General features: G+C 36.2%; 1 long non-coding RNA gene across 1 annotated transcript; it reads right to left on the reverse strand.

Moving 5' to 3' along the window:
- Positions 1-5,924: 5,924 nt before the first annotated feature.
- Positions 5,925-17,496, reverse strand: LOC127987054 (uncharacterized). Its single transcript, XR_008161036.1, has 3 exons — positions 17,458-17,496; positions 7,130-7,568; positions 5,925-7,043 (listed from the first exon to the last, which is right to left on the reverse strand). It is a non-coding gene; the product is annotated as an uncharacterized LOC127987054 (long non-coding RNA).
- Between the last annotated feature and the right edge of the window lie 6,763 nt (positions 17,497-24,259).

Consider the following 24,259-nt stretch of genomic DNA (forward strand, 5'->3'; position numbering starts at 1 on the left):
CTTTGGGCCGCTTACACCAGACTTTGTCGGTTTTTAAGCACCAAAGGTTTGGTTCATCTGAACCCTGCTATGCTTTGCAATTGATATGAAAGTGATTCGCACAAACTTGTGAAAATGGTGACATACTGTTTTCACCATCGCAATCCCACAGTCAACCTGATTATACACTCAAAAAGCTGCTTTTATCTGGATATATTACTTTTGGAGAGCGGCTTGTATTTCTTTCTTGTTTCCTCAATTTTACAGGGTAAAGTTTTGGTGGGATATCACGCGGCAAAATACTTCAATACCACTACTCTAACAGTGATATTCATGCTGTGATGCTGACATATCACGGTTTGGATTGTAATATGAAAAGAGGTCTGCGGGGGAAGAGGGAGTGAGGCGGAACTGAGCTCTTGTTCGGACCAACCAACTGAACCAAGTGTGAAACTCTCACGTGTGTACAGCGTGTGGTTACACACTTGAGAAGGTCACAGCGTGGTTTCTGCATATTTAAAGGTGGCCCAATGACCTTCTAGTATGAAGTTTTTGGTTCCCAAATTGATTTTGCTTAAATATTATATTCCAATGGCAGGTTGTGAAGAAAAAGGAGTTCGGGAAACATTGCACAACGGGAAGCAACCAAGAGTCAGAAGCAGTTAGAACTCTACGACCCGTTTTTCTGAGTGTGAATTATGCAACAGGTCTGCAGACAATGACATTTAAATGTGCTGACTGTCTTGGAGGCAGCAAGCACGTGTATGTGATGGAAAAAGATGACCTTCTCGATAGGGCCACTGCTAATGCACGTTCTGCAGTCCTGCTAGCTGCCAAATCTCGTCTATTTAAGGATCTTAATTAGTCACAAATGTCTTAAAGTAAAACCTGCTCCTTTGAATGTCTGTTATCACTCAGACCTTTACAAAAACCTACCAAACGCAGACTCTCTGAACGGCTCACCCTGAGTGAACAAAAAGAGTAAAGCAAACTCCAAAATGTCATTTCACAAAGGCTGCTATTGTGTCATGCACTCAGCAAGTCAAAGTGTCCTTTCTATCTTTAACTGCCTGACTTTAATTTCCAAGTTTGAAACATTAAATGGAAGAAATAGCAGTAAATAGGAATGTTTTGCATGCTTATATTTTATTCTTGAACTTGACGAGTGTCCACGTCCAGTACGATGTCCGTGTAAACACGGCACATCACCGTAGAAGAATGCAGGGGGTGCATTAGGCCCTGTGGACGAGGCCATGGGGCAAAGGAGTAGGAGGAAGTCTGTCAAACAGAAGAGGGGGAGTAGTGTCTGTGGGCAGAAAGAGAGAGCAAAGGGGGAGGAACGCGGAGGAGTGAAGAGATATCCTCGAAAGAAAGAAAGAAAGAAAGAAAGAAAATAATCCAAGTTTGAGGAAGAGGCCCATAAACTTCAAAAGCCAGGAGAGCAAGAGATTTAATTATTCAGTTGCGGTGCCCTGCTGAAAACAATTTATGGAGACCTTCAGCAGATCCCGGGTCAAGCCCTTTGCTGGCCGTGATGCAAGGGAAATGCAGCCCAACATCCTGAAAAAATACATGACCTTGTGCAGGAAAGTGCCTGTTGGTCCATTCCAGATGAACTGGTTTAGACCTCACGGACAAATAGTGAGATCTTCATGGGAAGGTCAGAATCATGAACTTTGACAGTCGAGCTTCTGTGCCAATTTTCGGATATGAAGGCTACTCAGTTCCCTTGGACTGGAATATTACAGAGTCTAATATTTGCTAGAACTTACTAGAACACAAATACGTAGTACACATACTGCTGATAACATAGGATTTCATGTATACTCCATTTGATAGGGCACACAAACACAGGGGCTTACAAAATCACCAACATGGTGATCTACTGTTGTTGCATCTCCAATAGTTCTTAGTTTCGTCTTCTCAGTTTCTTTTCCGACTGAAAAAACAGTCTGGGCCACCTGTGATTCCACCTTGTGAAGCAACTGATTAGTGCAAAAAAATCTAAAATGTGAGTTGAGCGTATAGAGGAAGCATGGCTTTAATAATTCTGCACATACACAAAAAAATGAAGTATACTTTTGACTTAGGGATGCATGATACAGCAGGTAAAATAAGTATTGAACACGTCAACATTTTTTTCTAGGTAAATATATTTCTAAAGCTGCTGCTGACATGAAATGTTCACCAGATATCAGTAAAAACCCAAGTAATCCATACATACAAAGAAAAATTAAATAAGTTCAGAAGTTAAGTTCTGTGTAATAAAATGGAATAACCCAGGGATAAAGTATTGAACACACTTACTGAAATTTAATTTATTTAAAATGTAAGTAGTGGTGTCAAACGACTAATTGTGATTAACTGTATCCAAAATAAAAGTGTTTGTTTACACATGTAGGTGTGCTGTTTATATTTATTATGTATATGTAAATACACACACATGCATGTATATATTTCAGAAAAATAGGTTAGGTTTATATATTAAATATATTTATTTATAATATAAATTATATTAATATAGACACGCAAATACATGTAAATATTTTCTAAATTTACTGCATGTGTGTGTATTTATGCAAACATAATAAATATACACAGAATACACATATATTATGCAAACAAAAACTTTTTTGTATACAATTAATCGCGATTAATCATTTGACAGCACAGATTTTAATAGTTTTAATTTTAGCTAAGTATTATAACTTAACTAAATATATTTAAACAAAATAGTATAGAATTGTAATATCGGCCATTTATCGGCTTATCTGTACTTTTAGGCTCATAACAGAATCTGAAGAGGAGTTCACTGTCAGGCAGCTGTTTTCCAAACTACCGTGAGGTAGTATGATTGGCAGTGGGGAGTCATAAACAGAGCCAGCCAGATCATAAAAAGAAAATCAGGAAAATGTGAGCGAAGCCTCAAATGTGTAAGAACTGAAAGTGTGCAAAAGGGTCAGCGCACCCTTGACGGCAACAGATCCGATCCTGCGTTTGTGAGTCATGGGTTGTGAAAGTTGTGGAGCTATGGCATTAGTCATCGTCGGGGAGTGAACATGATCAGGGATGAACTTGAAAGCAAGCACTAAACTCATTTACCTTTCCTTCTGTGGTCACATGACAGGAAGATATGCGGGGAGTTTTGCAACAGTCAAAGAGTAAATTAAAACAAAAGCTTAAAGGAAAAGTTTGCCTTAAAATGAAAATGATGTCATCTCTGAATAATTTGGGTGAATAAATTATTTTAGTTTTGGGTGAACTATCTTTTTAAGTAGTTGATGAAGAGTTATGTGAATGGGTTGGATGTCTCTCTTCCATGTGTGTCTCCATGTCCATTGCTTGTTCGTTTAGGAAAGGCACACTTTGTTTGCGAGTATTTCTCTGTGTGAGAGGGTGTAAATGCTTGCGGTCTGTCCAGTCCTGTTCAGGGCGATGACAGGATGTTCATGTGACTGCTGTGTGTGTGGGTGGGTGGGTGTTACTCTGTACTGTGTGGGTTATGGGTGTGGGTTGTGATTATAGTCTTCTTGTGCCAAGAACTCCCAGCACTTCAGTCTGACACAACAACAACAAACCGGCACGCGGCAGATGCAGGCAGACTGATAGAAAAATACCTCGCATGCACCATTTTATTGCCTCATTCATGATAGTTCATATGTTAATGAGTAGTAACTCAAATATGAGCGTGTTTAAGTGATTCGGTGTGAAAAATGCCTGATCGGAGGCGTCCTCCATTGTGAATTTCCCCGATAAAGCTTTTAGTCATGGCGCACTCCCACACCGAAAAACCTTCATTAGAACATATACCAGGAAGTACTTGGCTGTTCATATATAATGTAGACACTGCATGAGAGACTCTTACTTTTTTTATTAATAAAAGCCGTCTAGGTTGAGTCTTTTGCTTTAACTTCTTGCTGATGACTGAGTGGAAACATAAGCTCTGTTTGAAAACTTTAAAGCTGTGTTGGTGTCTACTGTCTACATGGGCATCCTAACTGAGATGTTTCCTCATAAAGGAGTGATTTGGTGCAGGTTCCTGTGGCTCAAGTGGTAGAGCATTGCGTTAGCAGCGCAAGGTTGTGGGTTTGATTCCCAGGGAACACACGTTAGGTAAAAGCTGTATTTCCTAGTATTAAATGTTAAAAAATCATCTTAAAAATGATTATTATTTGTAGCTGATAGCTACACAAATTTAAACAAATTTTACATTTATTAAAGGAGTATACTATGAGTGTAATGCATTCTTATTTGTAGCCAAAGGCATTAACATAAACTATATCAATTTGATTAATGTTTTCAGTTAGAAATACTATATGTGTGTCAGGGGCGGATTGGGGACAAAAAATGGCCTTTTGGACTTTTTGGCATAGAGTGGCCCACCACATCCGGTCCACACCATAATTTACTGGCATACTTATTTACATTATGATTTGTCTTTCCTGGTGCATATGGAAAATATTAAATAATTTTGAAGCGTTTCTACACATCTTTTACATAGAGGGTCAGTTTAATACCACTGAAGTTAAATACCCACCATAATGTCAGTCTATTTGAAACAATGCTCTGGCATGGCGTAGCACTCTCAAATAATATATTAAATACATTTTAATTTTAATGCTACATAATGTTAACAGGAGTGTAGCAGTTTCACTTATAATATTAAGTAAATTTGATAATTTTTTAATTAACAGTGCTCTCAATTAATAGTGTATGTAATAAATTGCATTTTATGAATTGTCTTGGCTACTAATCAGTTTTGTAATCTCAATATACACACACACACACACACACACACATATATATATATATATATATATATATATATATATATATATATATATATATACATATATATATATATATATATACATATATATATACATATATATATATATATATATATATATACATATATATACATATATGTATGTATATATATATATATATATATATATATATATATATATATATATATATATATATATATATATATATATATATATATATTGTATTGCTGATAGTGCTGTCAAATGATTACAGTATTTTCCGGACTATAAGACTACTATAAGTAGTTTTTTCATAGTTTGGCTGGTCCTGCGACTTATAGTCAGGTGCGATTTATTTATCAAAATTGATTTGACATGAAACGAGAGAAGTGAACCATTATGTAAACAAAAACTTTTATTTTGGATGCGATTAATCACGAATCCCGTATTTTTCGGACTATAAATCAGAAGAGAAAACATTACCGTCTACAGCCGCGAGAGGGCAATGAGCAGTATAGAGCACCCCCTCGCGGCTGTAGACGGTAATGTTTTCTCTTGGTTCTTTGAATAAATGCAACTTATATTCCAGTGTGACTTATATATGTTTTTTTCCTCGTTTTTTCCATGACATATTTTTGGACTGATGCGACTTATACTTAGGTGCGACTTACATTCCAAAAAATACGGTAATCGTGATTAATTGCATCCAAAATATAAGTTTTTGTTTACATAATAGGCTATATGAGTGTGTACAATGTATATTTATGATGTTTATATGAATACAAACACATCTTTTCTTCTTCCGGGCATTAGTCCCGCAGTGCGGAGTCCACCGATTGGCACAACATTCGCCACTTGGTTCATATCAATACAAACACATGTATATATTTAAGAAAAATATGTTGTTTATATATTAAATATATTTATATATAATATAAAATATAATAAAATAAATATATAAACGTATACACGTAAATATTTTAAAAATATGCTGTTTGCATTTGTGTATTTATATGTACATAATAAATAAACAGTAAACATACACATATTGTGTAAACAAAGACTTTTATTTTGGATGTGATTAACTCGGATTAATAATTTTACAGCATTAGTACTAAATTAAAAAAAAAATAAAAAATTTAACGCTTCCAATAACATAGCAGTGAAGAACTGCCACTTACTAAATTAAATTCAATTAATACATTTTGGCTGCAAACGAGTACAGTAAAATTACAATAAAAATGATAAAATAATCATAAATAAATTTGGGAGTACTACACTTACACAAATTTGTAATTTAAATATAAATGTAAAAAAGTAATTTAAAATTTGATCTAACTTTGTTGTGTTGCATTCTGTACTAATAATTACCAATTCTTTTTCTTTGTCTCCCATGTTTTACTTTTATTTCAATAAGCGTGCCACAGTGCAAACTGAGATTGACTGTTCCTCAAAGACACGTGACGCTGCCTGAATCTTTGACCAAAAGAGGTTATCTTAAAAGACTGCTGCCTTAAATGTCTGTCTAGGCATGCAGCTTGATTTTGTAACAGAGCTAATGTGTGTCACAAGTACGTGTTTATTGTTTAGACAGGCTACTCAACAAGCTTGCATATCGTCATTTGCAACATGTCCTGTTGCTTGTGAAAGACCAGCTACGTCAACAGGTGTCAAAGGACAAATGCAACCACACCTATCAAAGTCTATTTCTGTCCATAAATACGGTCGTATTTGGAGCCGTGGGGCCAACAAACATCCCAAAGGCCCTGTATTGACCTCAACAAGGCTTGTTTCTGCAGCAAATTGCTTTTTTCTTAGTGTCACCAAAGAATGTGTTGGCGTCTCGCTTTATTTAAGTCGCTAGTTCATCATACGGAATATGTCTCTGCATGCATGTGTATATTTTGAGCATAATTTGCCACCCTTTGAGAATTCACCATCACGTAACAGCTGGCTGAATGAATTCCATGCAGTTCACGCTCTATTTTTTTACATCTATTTCCAAACTGTCCTGGATTCAGCGTGTCCCTGTGGTGAAGTGTTACTGGAAAAGATGCTTAGTCATGACAGGACTTGCTGTAAGGGGCACGAGAGGGCCAATTCCTTGGGGTTTGGTCATCATAGGGTAGATATTGTGAGGAACATGTTCTTCCTTTGAGTCACATCAACAGCAGTGTGGTCTGAATTCAATGCCATACTTTCTGATTGAGTCGCCGTTTCCTGCTTCCCATGTTCTTTGCATGTCGAGCATGCTGCGACATGCTCACCCCGACTGCGTTTACACCTTGGAAAGATCTGGGAAAAAACAATGCTGGTTAGTTTCCGAGAAATGTACTTGGAAGAAAATGTCATTGTAACTGAATGTGCAATGATGTACTTACTTTGGATTCCTTGTCCCAAGATTTAGTGGCACAAACATATTTTTTCCACATTTCTTACGTCATTGGTTGTCTCAGTTTCGCAAGCTTAGCTTAGCCCAATTGGCAATTATTTCGACAGGTCTGGTGTTGTTGTTTTTTTGGGAAGGCAGAACTTTCCTTAACTCTCTGTGGAGTCTGGTATTGCACAGTTTCCTTTCTGCTGTGGTTGACACTGTTTTTACAGAAAAAGCTGCAACTCGGATTTTCTCAATTAGCCACAGATCAGTAGATTAATTACGGTGAATAACGGTAAGAGTTCGCAGCAATCCTCTACGTGCTATTTCTAGCAGTGTTAGTCCACTCGTCTTTCACCAAGATCATCCAAAACCACATGAGACTATCCACCTTATTCTTCAATGCAGAAGTAAGCCGATGGGCGAGACTTCCAGTTCATTAGCCACTATAGGGAAGTAATGAGAAGAATTACAACATGCTGTAAATGGTCAAATTGTTTGCACTACAAACCAGTATGTTCATAATTAAGATAATGTATTTCAATTAAATGGTTAGACACCAATTTACAATATCAGTCAGCAACATTTCCTGTTTTGTAGCTGGATGCAAATGAGACCAGAAGTCACACCCATAAAATGTATAAGTGGCCACGCCCTCTCTCACAAAACAAACAAGGTAGTAAAAGAAGCAGGACACTGATCATCATCCAAAGCCAATCACATTGGATAGGCATGATCCATCCAGATGCATCATGGGAGTTACTCATTGCGGAATATGAACAATGATTCTCTTTAACGCACAAAACAAAGCAACTTTTGTAAAAGGATCGTTAAAGTCAGAAATTGTATATTGTGTCTACAAAAAACTAAACTTGTGTTGATTCATATATTGTGTCCATGTGTTTTTGTTCTTATGTTGCAGTTTGAGACTTTCAGACCTGGTTTTCGAACAAATGACGGGTAAGAGCCAGGTATTTTTTAGTGAATCAAAAACAAAGCTCTTATGAACCAGTTCTTTTCATTAAACATCCATAAGGATTTACAAGCTACAAAGAAACATTAGTTGAAGCCATTTAATCCTTTATATGTCTGCAAAGCCAAGTCTGAAATCAGAATCAAATGTAACAACATTTAAAAAACAAACAAACATGGAATTGTGAAATAATGGCAAGAAAACATGATTTTCGATTCAGTTGTTTATTCAGACCAGTGTTTGATTCAAAACAAATGACTCTCTATGAACCAGTTCTTTTGAGTGAATAAATAATAAATATAAAAAACCTACAGTGCAACCAGTGTAGTCCGTTCATAAACAAATGTCTCTTTTGAGCCTGTTCTAATGACTCATTCAAAATGAGTCATTCACAAACTCAGGAGTTAAGGTCCTTGCACAATGAGTCCAAAATTGTCCTATGCATTTTTTTTAGTTTTTTTCTCTCTCTTTTTTTCTCGTATTCGGCATCTTTTCCTGTCAAAATGCTTGCTACGGAATGTGAAAACAGATTATCGAACCCGATCCAAATTTTTTAATGACAGACAAAACTTTGTATTATTTTTCAACGTACAAACATTTCGGACTCATTGTGCATAGAGAACTTTACTCTTTACTCTCAGTCTGATGGAACCTTCACTGAATCAAAAAAAATACAAATTTAATTAACTAACTAATAGTCTAATCATAAAAATATTGTATCCAAATGTCCTCTTTAATAAAATAAACTATGAAGTATTTTAATAATATAATTCAAATATAAAATGATTGAAAATTAAATGATTTGATGAAAAAATCCAAAGTTTAAGTGCTATAATCAAAAGCGAAACCGGATCAAGATCTGAATCACACCTAAAAGCTTGCGCCTCAGCATTTTATCATGAAATCTGTACCGATACCCAGGCCTAAAGAGTTGCGCCCCATTTCGGATGCATTAAACAAAAACTCAGTCTAGTCAGATGTCTCCTTCCTGTATAGGTGGGTGGCTCTTGGCCAGAATTAGCGGACACGGTTTTATGCAAATAGTCAAAAGTCTGGCTTTGCGAAAGTACCAGTGAAAAGTTCCGTGGATGCCAAATTAAGGGAAGTGGTACTTTATGCCAATTTTTGCACATCCCTTTTTTTTAAATGTCTGAGGTTTGACTAGAGAAGGGTTTCTTTTTCTCATGGTCTCCACAAATGGCAGATCCTCAACATCGTGATGCGTTGCCTAGATGTGACCTTTGAGCCTTTGAGTAGGAAGGAAAGCGGGAGAGTGAGGGATGGAGAAAGGGAATTGTTGACAGAGGAAGAGGAAGAGGACAACGGACTCAGCTTTCCCTTGGCGGATGGAATGATGGCTCAGCAGGATGAGTGGGTGTCAGAGTGGGATTAGAGCATCATCCATTTGTCCTCTTTTGTTTTTCCGCTCGCTCTCTATCCTTCCCCCACTTTTTCCCATATGCCTGTCCTGCTTCGCCTCTCTCAGGGGAATTCGGATTTTCCAAATAAACACAAGTTAGCGTTTACGTCTGGCAGCGAGATGGAGTAGCGCTTCATTAACCTTGCATTGTCTTTCCCTGGGTTGCGCAGACAGGCTATTAAACAAGATGGCAGATTCTTCATGTGTCTACAAATGGAAAACCCGACCCTGTGTTGACAGACTACACAAACACATGTTCAAAACAGTGTAGGATCAAATGGCTTCGACTAATGTTTCTTTGTAGGTGTAAACCAAAGCTATAATTCAACTCAGAACATCGATGTGGTAAAAAAAAGGCTGTAATGTCATTAAGAATGATCTTTTAGGCCGTTCATTGTTGTTACTGGGATAACGTTCCAGTGGTTTTCTCAGTCATAATAAAACTACAGCATTCGAGCACAAAGATTTACCGCTTCTAAGAGCGCAGTTTAAACTGAGTATTAAAGTTGACAGAAATGTACAGATTTTTACTAAAATATTACAGTAAAAAGTTACCAGAAAATGACAAATTAAAAGATTACGAGACCTTTATTTGTCAATTCTGCTTTTTGTTACATTATACCTCACTGATTCATTCCATTCTTTTGGGCTGGATTGAATACTGTTCACTGCAGTCTCATATTTTGTCTCCTCAGTCGTTCTGACGTTGGTGTCGCACACAGATTGATATCACTGTTTCCGTGTAATGGGTTGAAGCTCCATTTTTAGACGGTCTATCATGTGTATCGTCCTGCATGGGTGACTCTATGAGCATGATATCTGACTAATACTGAAACACTCATGAGAATACTGACTGTAAGCTAAAAGAGATCCACCGCAGATCTTTTCACTGTATATTACTATTCCACCAGAAACTCTTGTCACTAGGCCTTGAAAACAAGTCTAGTATACCTAACTGCTATACGTCTTAAGTCTCAAATGATCAAGTCTTGAAAGTTAGGTCCTTGCTAGGCCTCAAAATATGACAGATAGTACTGTAGTATAATCATGGTAATATTTGCATTTTGTATCCAAATGTCCACTCTCATATAGGACAAATAAGGATAATTAAATATTTTGTAAAATATTTCATTTAATTAACCACAGTTGTGTCCAAAGCATCTAAGAGCACACTGAAAATCTGAGATTTATAGTTTTTAGGGATAATAATAATACTGATAATCCCAAAATTAAATATTAAAATCATGCAAATATTTGCATTTTGTTTCAAAGTGTCATTTTTAGGATTTAAAGGATAATTAATTAAAATAAATATAAAAATATATTAAAATAGATATTATTTAAAAAATTACAAATAAATTCAATATTCAATCAAGCAACTATTTAATGTCTTTTAATGTCTACTTTCAATACAAACATGTATACTCACATACACACATACACACACTGAATATATATATATATATACACAGTGAATCATTAAAAGACCCCAGAAATTAAATATTGTAATCATGCAGATATCGTGAAAAAATCTGAAACATAATTATTTATGTCACTGTTTCACTCAAATTCTGCACGCTGTATTTTCAGTGAAAGATTTCACACGTTTTAGAAATTGGAGCAAAAAAATCATGCAAATACACAATATAATATTACAAAGTACCTTTAGCACCATTTCCCCCATTCTGCATTAATTTTACATCAGTCAGTCATATTTCTCCAATAGTGTCTTATTTGTCATCAGTCACCTTTGGGAACTGGGACACCCTAAATTGTTTAATAACAGACTTTCGCTGGTTCTCACGCACATGTCGTGTGTCGGAGCCGTGCACGAGTTGCCCCCGCACCAGCCCTTAGCTCTGAGCGCTCGAGGAGTAAGAAAGCATTGATTTCTTTGCTATCAGTCAGAGAAAAGCCGTTTTCTTGCTGGAAACTAAAACTGAATTATTTATTTCCTCATTCAATTTTTATTGCGCTCTCCTGGTGGAAAAATAATGCTTCCTCAATTAGACGGTGTCTCTCCCCCACTATCCTGCTATCTTGCCTCTTTCTGCCGCAGTCTCGCTCTCCAGCTCTCCTCTGGGTGGTTAAATGTGGACAGAGGCTGAGCGTCGGAAGTCATGGTGTGTGACAAAGAGCCACACACGGAGAGGAGAATTAGATCATGTAATCTGAACTGCTGGCACTGGTGTAACTAGAACTAACTGTATTACACCCTGGCCATCTGTAGCCATTACGTTCTAGTGCTCGACACTGTACTAATGTCTAAACAGAGAAGGAAAAATGGCATTCGGAAGAGCAGGTTTATGGCCATAAACAATTATACAACAGTTAGTTCCAGTCCTCTCATTTGATTGGCAAAGCAGTGGTCCAAGAGTGCCAAATGTATATGAGGAATATTTTAGGTTGAGTGCAGTTGACAGCATCTGGGGCATGTCGATTACCGTAAAAATGACAGGGATAATATTGATCTGTCATGGAAAGTCATTACTTTTTTACATTACACTCTCAGAAAAAAAAGTACAAAACGGTACCTTTAAGGAACAAAAGCTTGTCACTGGGGTGGTACCCTCAAAGGTACATTATTGTACCTTGAGTCAAAGGAGCAAATTTGTACCTTACTTTTTTGTACCTTCTAAGGGCCAATACTGTACCTTTGAGGATCAATAATGTACCTTAGACAAAGGTACAATAAAGTACCTCTGGAAAAAGGTACAATTTTGTCCCATTAAGGTACCACCCCAGTGACAAAGCCATTTTGTACCTTTAGGTGGCAAAAAAGTTCCTTTTTATTCCCTAAGGAGTGAAAGAAAATGAAGGCAAACAACAACTAACTGCATTTTAAGACATTTATTTTAGTCCTTAAATGGAAAACAGTTTAATTCACAGATTCAATAATAATTCATCTCACAACCATACAATGTAACAACCCAAAATAAAATGTAACAATGTTTAGGATGTCATGTCTGATATAAAAACATTAAAAATAATTAATTACATTTTTTTAAGAAGCATTTCACTGAAAAACTGACAACTTACTGCCACTCCAAAACAAAATGAACAGCGATGTCAGAGAATAGATGCATAGCAGGGAATAAATACAATGGAACCATTTATATTTTCCTTCTTTCAATTTCATGAACATCACTAATAAGAACAGCAATATAGTGCAGAAAAACATGAGTTTTTTATCAAAGACCAAGCAAAACACTTTATCACACCACACCAAAGTAAAGAGAGTAACATAACGGATAAACTAAATGACACTTGATGTGTTCTGGATTAAAAAACACAAGCTTTGAGCTCATCCACAACCCTCTACAGCCCTCCCAACACAGCTTAACATAAATGCCCCATACTAACAAACAGTTTATCATCGACACAGTATGTATCTGCTGTAGCCTTCTCTGAATGTACCGGGACAGGCTCGAGGGTTAGTGTCACGTTTTCTTTCCACTGCTGAACAAATCGGTTGAATTTGGCTTGCTTCTTAAACGACCCTTCAAAGAGGCATGAAATCATCCTCTCAGTCAATCCATAGTCCACTGCTTCTCCATCAACATCATTATCTAGACAAAAGAGAAAAGAAAAACAGCAATGTTAACCACCACTTTGGTAACAACATACAACAATTTAAAAAGGCAGACTGTAACGTTAGTGTAAGTCAATGGGGAAAAAGTTCGAGACTAGTTCGCGCGAATGACGCGAATTGAGCGTTTCGCACGATACGCGCGAATGGTGCTTTTTGTGCATTTAAGCGTTTGAGGCGAATTCGCGTCTGCCGCCCGAGTTGAAAAATGTCAACTGATGCTGTCAGTGAGCAGTCAACCAGAGCTTCATGACAAAAGGAATATTTCAGGAATAAAAAGGACCTAACGATATATATATATATATATATATATATATATATATATATATATATATATATATATATATATATATATATATATATATATACATATTAATAGATTAATTGAATAAAGGACAAAGATAAGAAACGTTTCGCTTTACCCCAAACGAATTACATTTTATCTTGAACCACTAGAGACATCAGAGCCAGCGGCAAATGTCAGAAGGTCTATCCGAGCTGAGGCTGCTCTCGGCGGATACATGATGATGGAGCTCCCGCTGATCATGTGGAGCTCATGTCTCCGAGATCGGCGAAACACATTTTTTAAATAGACGCTGTCTTTATAAATAAACCGCATATTTAAAGACTAAATCATACTTTCAAACAGTCACTGGCTATCGATAGTAACATTCCGCCCAAATGGCTTTGCTTTAGCTTTAAAATATTCCAGAACAAGAGACTGTTGGGCGGCAAAAAGTTTTTTTTTTTTTTTAATCGTTCTCCTCTGACGCAGTCCAGCTAACGTTAGCTCACATAAGTCAGAACAAAAGATTTTTCGGCGGCAAAAACGCTTCTCATCCAACTCTGACGCAGTAGTTTTACAGCTAAGCTATAATGATGTGGAAAAAACGTTTTTGCCGCCCATTAGTCTTTTGTTCTGAAATATTTTAATATTTCACGTTAACGTTAACTTTTCGGCTGCAGAGTTGGATGAGAAGCGTTTTTGCCGCCGAGAAGTTAACGTTAGCTCGATGGTGAACTGTAGCCAAGATAGTACTGCTACTTATAATAATAATATTTATTTATGCTATTATTATATAATAATATTTTAACTAACGTTAACTAGTTAACGTTAATAATGGCAATCGTCAACGTGAGTCTAGCCAGCTAATGTTGACAGAGTATGAACTTGGCTAGCACTAACATTAACAGTAAAAGTTAACTTCCAACTTTGAATTAACACCACAAACACTGATTAAAAATTCAAATACTTTACCTTTGAATTTACTTTTCTCCTCTTCAGTGACCTCTATCCCCAAAGTAAATAACTCCGTGATTAAATCTTCCGTTGATAAATGTCGAAGGGCCATCCTCCCACCTTTGATCGACACTGACAGAGACTGACAGTTGGATCACTGTCGATTCACTCATGTATCCTTCCGCGCTGCAATATTTATGCTTCCGCCGAGTCAAACTCTGGTTAGCCTGTAGCTAGATCCTTTCAATAGAACACAACTTAAAGCGTTAACAATTATTTGTCTGTTTTATTCTAATATAAATAGGGTAAATGGTTTGAAAATCAAATTCTTCAATACTGTTTGTGAATATAAATGATTACATAATCCTCATTAACATGATTAAAAATGATTCAAAGGGACATTTCACAAAAAAAAAAAAAAAAAAAAAAAAAACATTCTGATTTATTTTGCCCATATCTCAAAACTTCACAGTTAATTTAGTTTGACATTATTGAGTTTGATAGTATAGGTTAACTTGTGTTTCTATATTGAGAGATGACATTTTCAGCATCCACTAATTCCTGCCATTTTATATTTAAACATTAAGGTACAAATATGTAAGGGACAAATATGTACCTTACACCTCGAAAAGCTCACAATGTACAATGGAAGGTGCATAATTGTACCTTAAAGGTGCACAATTGTACCTTAAAGATACATTTTTGTACTTTTAAGGGTACATATGCAAAGTTTGTACCTTAGGGAACAAAAATGGACCTGTATTGTACCTCTTTTTCTAACAGTGTATTATTTTGATGTAATTTGTTTAGCATTTTAGTCTTTAGAAAAATATGCCCAACTCCCAAGAAAGAGTATTAAGAAAGTGGTCCAGATTTATTAATATTTTAAATTAGCTTTTATATTTTCAGTTTTTTTTTAAAATTTATTTTAGTTAACATTTTAGTAAATTTGTTATGTGCTTTTGCCATTTTTATTTCTATTTATTTTATTTCAGTTTCAATTTAAATAATCTTAGTACTCTAACTAATTTATTTTGGTTTTTTCATCTGATATCTAATATTTTATTTATATGATGATGTGATGTGATATGATGTAAACTTGATGTCAGTGAAAACAGTTGTTTACTTGCCTTTTAAAGTCAAATCTAATTTTAAAACTTAATGGTTAAAAAAGATGTTTTAAACTCTAAAACGACTACACAATTGATCATTTGAAGATCTTTACAACTCAAATAATACATACGATTTAAAAAAGAATTAAAGTGTTTATTTAAAATGATGTTATTTTATATATTTATGTTATTTTACTATCATTATGATACCATTATATTTTTATTAGTTTTTAGTTTACTTAAACTGCAGTATTTTGTTTTATTTTTACATTTTTATTTTTGCTTTTTTAAATAAGCTTACATAGTTTTTCTTAATTTTTCATTCAGACTTAGTTATTTTAGGACATCAACTTAAACCACGTAAAAAGAGAAATTTAACTGTGGCAACATGGCTGAAATAAAGTAAGTTTAATTATTATAATTATTTAATATTTTATTATACTTCAGTTAACATTTATTTTTAATCTCAAGTTACATTTTTTTAATACCTTTTAGTAGTTTTACTTTTATTTTTATTTATCTATAACAACAATGCATTGAACCCGAAATATTCCTTATCAGCTTTATATATAGAACTAAAAATTGCTAATAAAAGCAATATTACCTGTGGTCGACTCACAGCTGCAGCGAAATACAGCACTGCAGCATGATTTGATATTGCTTAAACAAAAAGATTTAAATCAGGATGTCAGGTGCCTCTGGGTAGAGGGGGTAGAATAAAAACAGAATGGCATTGTGGGTGGATGGTGAAGGATACAGAGCGAGCGAGAGAGAGAGAGAGAGAGAGAGAGTACGTCTGCTCACCCCCCTGGTTTAGCCAAAGCTCTCCTGGCATCCTCTGCGTTCAAACCTGGCTACAACAACTGATGGGTGATCACAGCCAGAGCGGCCTCTTTGACCCCCGCAGGTGCTTGGGTGTTGTGGTCAGGTGTGCATAACAGCACAAAATGAAGCAGCTTGATGAGAGAGAGGGAAGGTGGGAATAAAGCAATGGGCGATGGCGACCAAGAAACAGCAGCAGGCTCTCCAGGCAAGAGATGAAATATTTGCAATTCTGCCTGGTCCCTGGGCTGCAGGCCTACACTCCATTTATATGGAAATGAGTTTGTCTTTGCTAAGGTGGGGATGGAGAGAGAGAGGGAGGGAGCGAAGCGAGGGAGAGAGGGAGGGGAGAAGGGGAGTGAGATCAGAGCTGGTCACTGTGCTCTTTCTTCACTGGTCATTAAAGAGGATTTTACAATATGAAATTCTAGAACAGCAGTGCATTTAACTTCTGCAATGCGACAGAATATCAAGTTTATAGTGGAGCAATATAAATAAGGAAAACATTTACCTGCTTTTTAATAATAATAATAAATATTTTAATATGTGTATGCATTTATTTTAAATAATTTGACAATTGATGTATGTATATATATATATATATATATATATATGTATATGTATATATATGTATGTGTGTGTGTGTGTTTAATATAATAAAAATATAAACATTTATATTTTATATTAACCATTTAAAATTTTTAAAAACAAAATATGCACTAATAAATTGTGTATGATATACGTATGATTATTAAGAAAGTAGGGTCAATTTTATACTTTTTCATCCACCAGATTTTGAAAAGTCTTTTTTTTTCAAAACGTATTTATTTTATGATTATTTTATTTTATTATAGTTATCACTATTAGATTATTTACTTATTTATCTGTAGGAAAATAACAGTTGCTGAAAGTTAAAAACAAAGTCAAAAGAAAGTTTTTATATTTTGTTACAGGGTTATGAAATTAAAATTGAAAATTGAAAAGTCAACATGCATGTTAATACACATTTTTAACGTGCAAAACTAAGTGGTGCATGCTTTTGTCAAATCCCAGCCTATATATTTATTTGTTTGTCTGTTTATTTATTTATCGGCTAAATATCATATTATACGTATCATACAAATGCATCACATTAAGTAAAATTTATTATCCATCCAAAAATGAAAATCATATACTCACTCTAATGTCATGATCAATGTGTATGATATGAATTATTCTGCGGAACACAAAATACAACAATATTTAGTAGAATGTTGGTGACCAAATTTTTCAAAAAAAAAAAAAAAAAAAACACAGACATTTTTTTTATATATCTTCTTTGATGTTCCACATAGGAAACACAGTCATACAGGTGTGGGCCAACATGTTTGGGTGAACTATCACTTTATGGACATCATCTGGAATCTCCAGTTTTCATAGCACTCTTGATGAACCAACCAACCCCCAACGTCCCTCACCTCCAGGCCTCAGATCAACAGCGAAAATTAGCAGATGTTCAACAGACCCTTGATTCCAGATCAGTCCATTTGCAGTGAGCTCCGGAGCCCGGCGAGTCTCGCTGGAGCGTTCATGGCCAGCTGCTCCTCTGTGATGCCCAGGGCTTTGCTAATACCAATGCTAATGCCCACACTCTTTTCATACAATCAAGCTTAGTCATGACACCAGGACCCACAAGACCACAGTGGTTCAGTCACGAGATGGTAAAGGTCAGTCACGCTAGGATTGAGGGGGAACACATGATTTAGGAGTCATTAACTATGTTCCAAATTCTAGTGAGCTGCCTTGTAGTCTATATAGACAGCTGCCTCCTAAAGACACATCCAAAACACAACCTCAGTGACTTACTCGCTTTAAATGTTCAATATAAAATGTATGCTCAAAGATATTGTAATAAATGATTAATAAAAAAAAAAGAAGGTCACACTTTATTTTAGGTTCCAATTCTCATTATTAACTAGCCATTAACTATGACTTTTGCCTCAATTAACTCCTTATTTGCTGCTTATTAATAGTTTATAAGGTAGTTGTTAAGTTTAGGGTATTGGGTAGGATTATGGATGTCATGCATTATATGTACTTTATAAGCACTAATAAACAGCCAATATGTTAAAAATAGACATGCTAATAAGCAACTAGTTATTAGCGTGAATTGTACCCTATACTAAAGTGTTACCAAAAAGAAAATTAATTATTGAATGATGAAAATGTGTGTTTAAAAATATAGAAATCATATAGATATAAATATAATAGTACGCTTACACAGCTGTTATAAAGGTGGAAACATTTACTGATGCTCAAGAAAGCAACACAATGAATTGAAGAGCCAGAGGGTGTAAACTTTTGAACAGGATGATGAAATTGTACATTTTTCGTATTTTGTTTGAAGATCATATTTTCTTTCATTTGGTTCCGCACTTAAGAAGCTACATAAATACTTCAATGTTTCACAAAAGACAAAATAAGTACAACTTACCCTATTCAAAAAGTTTACACCCCCTAGATCTTAATGTATTGCGTTGCCTTCTTGAGCATCAGCAAATGTTTTCACCTTTTATAATAGTTATGAATGAGTTATGAGTCCCTCAGTTGTCCTCCATGTGAAAAGATGGATCTAAAAATCATACAGTCACTGTTGGAAAGGGTTCAAATTTGCAGAAAATGTTGGAAAACCAAAGAATGTACAGGAGCTGGAGGATTTTTCTGAAGAACAGCCGGTAGTTGAACTGCTCAGGACCCATGAGGGACTCATAAACAACTAACAAAAAATAAAAAGACATTCGTGGATCATCCAGGAAATTACACCCAGTATTTAGATTAAAGGGTATGTAAACTTTTGAACGGGGTAATTTTTATACATACAGTTATAATGTTGTCTTGTGGAGAATACATAAAACATCTGTTATGTGAAATAGCTTATTCAGGACTGTGTTAAATAAAAAAATTACATGTAATTTTCATGATCCTATTGATGATCTTATTTTGTTTCCATTGTTAACAGTTTGCACATTCTGTAAGGGGTATGTTAACTCATGAGCACAACTCTGTGTGTGTGTGTGTGTGTGTGAATATATATTACTTTTCAGTTTGCAAAACGAACCACCTTGGACGTATCTTAGAAGGCTAAATGGAAGCAGCTCACTGGGTTTGGAAAAAAAACGAAATTTGTGCAGTTGAGTTTGGGTTTGAGTAAACACGACAAAGAAGCCTCGTCGGGGTCTCCAGGGTTAAAATGTCCTCAGGGTGGTCCCTGAGTTATTGTCTATTCGTGGAACATGGTTTGTCTTGTGCACTGCCTCATAATCTGTGCCTCAATGCCTTGTTGAAAGGGTGGGAGTGTTTGTTTTTGCTCTGCGAAGAAGTCTAGTTTTTTTAATGCGAGGACAAGGGTCTTTCGTGCTGATCCTGTTTCTGCTGCTATGGAGATGGTACTGGTGGAAGTCACTCTTTCAGCCTGATCTCAGACTGGATTTGAGATTACCTTCACAATGGCTCTTGTTTGGGTTCATCGGGAGAGGCTGGTCTAAGATCAGCGTAGGAGAGATGAGCTTTCCACGGCCATGGAGACAGATGTGACATTCTGGATTAACCAAGAGTAAACACACACAAGACATGTGTTGAACAAGAATGAGAAACGGGACCACACAGGAATTCAGAAAGCTTCAATGCTATGCTAATTTTATTTTTTTTGTACCACATTCCGCTCTTTTACTGTACTGAGGTGTTTATTTTGACATGTCTAAATAACAAAATCAGCACTTGTATCAGACCCAGATCTAGTTTTGTTTGAGGGTTAGTGTAGGTGGTCCATAATGCTTTTAAACTGAATATTTATTATAGAATAACATTAAACTATTAAATAAAGAAATGTCAACCAAAAGACCTAACAAAATGAAATCAGTTGTGTTGTGTCCAGCCAAGCAACTTAATAAACATATAAACTAACATCTTAATGACAAAATGAAACTTTAGGATTAGTTTTACAGTTAAAGACAATGTATTTACCTCATTATAAAAGTGACTGAATCCACCGTAAAGCCCATGATGGCAAAAATGGGTAATGTTTGTAATGTTAAAAAACGAGCAGAAAACAAGTTTAAATTCTAATAGATAAACATTTTAAGTATTAACATATTGGCAACATAAACAAAGTAATTTTTCTGTAAGCATGCGTGCGCATGTGAGTGTACCCGCGCTGATATGAAGTATCACTTCATGACTGTAGCTTACAGTTAATTACTGTTTTAAAACACGGGTTACTACCATCTACACACTAAAGGTGAGTGACACGCCAAACCTAGAGCAACAAGAAACCGGATGCAACCTCCTATGAGGCTGCTAGTTAGCAGGCATGCTTTTTTTAAACTACTGACGCGGTTATTCGTGTTTTAAATGTATTCCCCAGTAAAATATTGTACTCATGAAAATTTATGTAAACAAACCGGTGTTCTGTAGATTTGTCCTACGCTGTCAGATTTTCCTACCTGCCATTAAAACAGTGGGTAGTACAATTCGACAACGAAAAATGCTACTGTAAAGTTGATCTACCATTACAGTAATGCAAATACAGTAATTATGTGTTATATTCGCGGTTGTAGCTAGAAGGGATACAGCTACAGGAAACCAACAATAAATATTTTTTCTACCAATTAGATTGTGTTTTTATTAAAGTCTACACCTACCCCAACCCTAAACCTAAACCCCTAAATATCGGTGTTTAGCATGAGAAAAAGGATGCAATATTGATGTGCGCATGCACAGTAAACCCGGGTAGGAAAATCTGAAGGGTAGGATAAAATGTCAGGACACCGGCATTGCAACCAGCTTTTTGAATCAATGGATCTTTACCTCGGTGTAGAATTTCGGTGCGAGACGCCATGCGATTTTGAGGTAGCCTGCCCCTAAATAGGAATGTGTAAACTGGTTTGGTTAGAGATGTATTTAGCGCTGATAATATTCTGTGTTTTGTATCATGTTTTCCCACCAATTTCAGAATTTCTTACCTTGGTTATTCCCACTTTTAAAGCAGTTTTGTTAGTGTCCTAAACACTAAAAAATGTACTTTAAGCAAATGTACATATTGAAAATATACAGCCTTTCTCTTCTGGAAAGTATTGATGACTCGTCTTTTATGCATACACTTTTATCCAAAACAAATGGTTTTTAGAATGACAATGTCTGCTTCCCTAACAATAGTGCAGTCTTGTACGATAAAAAGTCTGATATCATGAGCTTGGCTTGTCTGTTTTAACTTTTTCACAAAGCATTTTTGTATGGTTTATTTCCCGGGTTGTGAAGTAAATTAAAGTATAAAGGCTATTTTAAAACTGTAACGGGCCCTTTGATGTCTCGCACCAGCTATTTTTAATCGGAAACATGGCAGATATCTGAAAGATGCCCCGCTTTGTGCCTGACAGGTTGATCGGTCTTGCAGGATCAGTAAGATTAGGGTTAGGGCCTCGTCAGACTTAAAGCGGGGCACCATCCCTCAATGAGTGGAAATATGTCAGCAGAGATTTCTGTTTTAAACAATGTCAGTGGTATTTCACCTCTATGTGGCTCAATTGAGGATTCTATGGCCTTTCTAATGCACAAACATGGTTTATTTCACTCTTCAGAAACCAATATACATCTTGCTCATCATGTCATTTTGGGCATTGAATATAATAGATATCTGAGGTCACTTTCCGTGCATATATCTATTTCAGATAGGACTCGCCATATGAATGCAATCTTTATTATTGATCAGATGGTCAATATTAAACTATCGTGGAAAGAGAATGCTCAATGCCATCAAATACACAGGCTATTAGACCCCTAGGGCTTCTGAGGCATCTCTGTTTAAAATAAGAACTATTCTTGATTTCAACCCCAGTATCTGACATGGAAACTATCAATATCTGTAAATGTGTTTGCATCTGCACTGTCCTGCTTTTCTGCTGCCCCGGTTCTTTCTGGAAAAGCTGGTTTCTCATTCATATTCCGGTGGAATCCTCTGGCAGTGAGGCTGCAGTCGCTCTCGGAGCAGGCGTGGTCACATGAGCAAAGGATGATGGAAGAAGACAAGAGGAGAGCTGGGGGAGGGATGGAGAGGGGATGAGATGCTCGAAACAGACAGGGTCAATAAAAAAGATGGGTTAGGGGAAACAAAGATGGATAGCTGAATGGGAATGGTAGACGGAAGAGGAATACAATAGGGTTGCATGATTAAATTCGAAATAAATCCGCTCTGGTTTAGTGCCATTATCAAATCACAGAGGCTGCCATTTAATTAAATAAATATATGCACTGTCTATGTTTTTTTTTTTTTTAAATGAAGTGCGGCAGTGTGTTCTTGTACACATGAGCAGCTCATGATCCCGGGCTTTCAGGATCTTATAGCATACGCCATAACATACGCCAACAACCATCTTCCCCGATTTTAATTGAAGTGCTGTTGTTAACAAAATAGAAAAACCGTTATAGTTTAACATTTGAAAAGGAAGAAATTACGATAAATATAGTACTGTAACTTTATAGTTGTATACTTGTACATTTTTACAATTCTTTCTTACGCTGTTTTACTGTCTTATTTGTTTTTTTTTGTTTGTTTTTTTTAAATAATACTAATACATATATTATTAGTAGTAGTAGTATTGGTATTGTAGTTGTTGTTATTATTACCCTTCAGGTCTCATACTTCTGGTGCAGTTGCACCAGCCAAGCAACTGCTATTGAGCTGAACGGAAATGCTAATGGTTCGCTTTTTCCAGGTATTGGATGTCTCCTTGTTTGGACCTCATGGGCAGTGGGGGCTTCGCATGCTAACCTCGAGCTCAGGCTAGTGCACCATTAAGGCTTGAACGATCACTTGTTCTGTGTTTCTCTCCCTCTATTTTCCATCTCTTCTCCCTCTCTCCTACTCGCTCTCCCCCTCCCGTCGGCTGTCAGAGAGATGTGTGTGGGCAGCATTGTGATAGGAATAGATGTTCCCCTAAGCGAGACCTGCAAAAGCCATTTGAAATCTGCTTGATGGAGAACAGTAGGTAAGAGAGTGGGCTGCTTGCTTTTCTGCACTCTCTCCCTCCCTCTCTCTTTATCTCTCTCCCGCTCTCTCCCCCCTCTGTCTGTTGTTCCCTCCTGTTCCCCCTCTCCCACCTCTTTTCCTTTCTTTCGCTGTCCTCTTTTTCACCCTCTCTCTCCTCCCTGCGTTCTGCCACTTAAAGCGTTTCTCTATCTCAGGTGGCACTTCCCCCTCCGCCACCCCATTCACTTGCCCTTTCTCCGTCTATCACACACACTCCCCACCTTCTCCTTTCTCCTCTGTTTTTCTTTCACTTTCTTTTCTTTTTTATCTGGGCACGCATTCCTTTCCACCCACACTCAACATACTCTCTAAATGATTCCAAGTGTCTGGGCCCCAAGCCTCCTCGAACAGACGTGCATACACATACACACAATGCTTTAAAGAAAGAAAGAAAAAAAATGGGCTCTTGAAGGCCTTTTCTAATATTAACCCCATTTACAACGATCATTTGCTTCACACCGCCCGTTCAGAACTGATGGTACTCCCCAGAGAAATATTTTATTGCTCATAGGTTGTTCCTTCACATATTAGGAAACTTAATGAAAATGTAGTGTTTTTTGTTTTGTTTTGTTTTTTACTTTTGCATAAATATTGGACCCCATTGACTTCCATTGTATGAACAAAACTTTTTAATTTTATTTTATTGGTTTTCCACAGATAAAAGAAGGTCATACAGGTTTGGAATGACATACTTCCCCTTTAACTTAACTGGAGCACTGGACCACTGATCAAATTCATAACTTGCATGCAGTGCATAAAAGCATCTGCAAAACACGTGAGTGTATTATATTTCATGTTAGGTTTCTGATTATGTTAGCTATGTTTGAGATCTGGGGTTAGGCCTGTTCCTTCCAAAACCAAAAATATATACGCACATTCTTTTTTTAAAATTATTATTATACTTTTGTTTTAGTTAAC

The sequence above is a fragment of the Carassius gibelio genome, chromosome B22, assembly GCF_023724105.1.
Source record: "Carassius gibelio isolate Cgi1373 ecotype wild population from Czech Republic chromosome B22, carGib1.2-hapl.c, whole genome shotgun sequence".
Taxonomy (NCBI): domain Eukaryota; kingdom Metazoa; phylum Chordata; class Actinopteri; order Cypriniformes; family Cyprinidae; genus Carassius; species Carassius gibelio.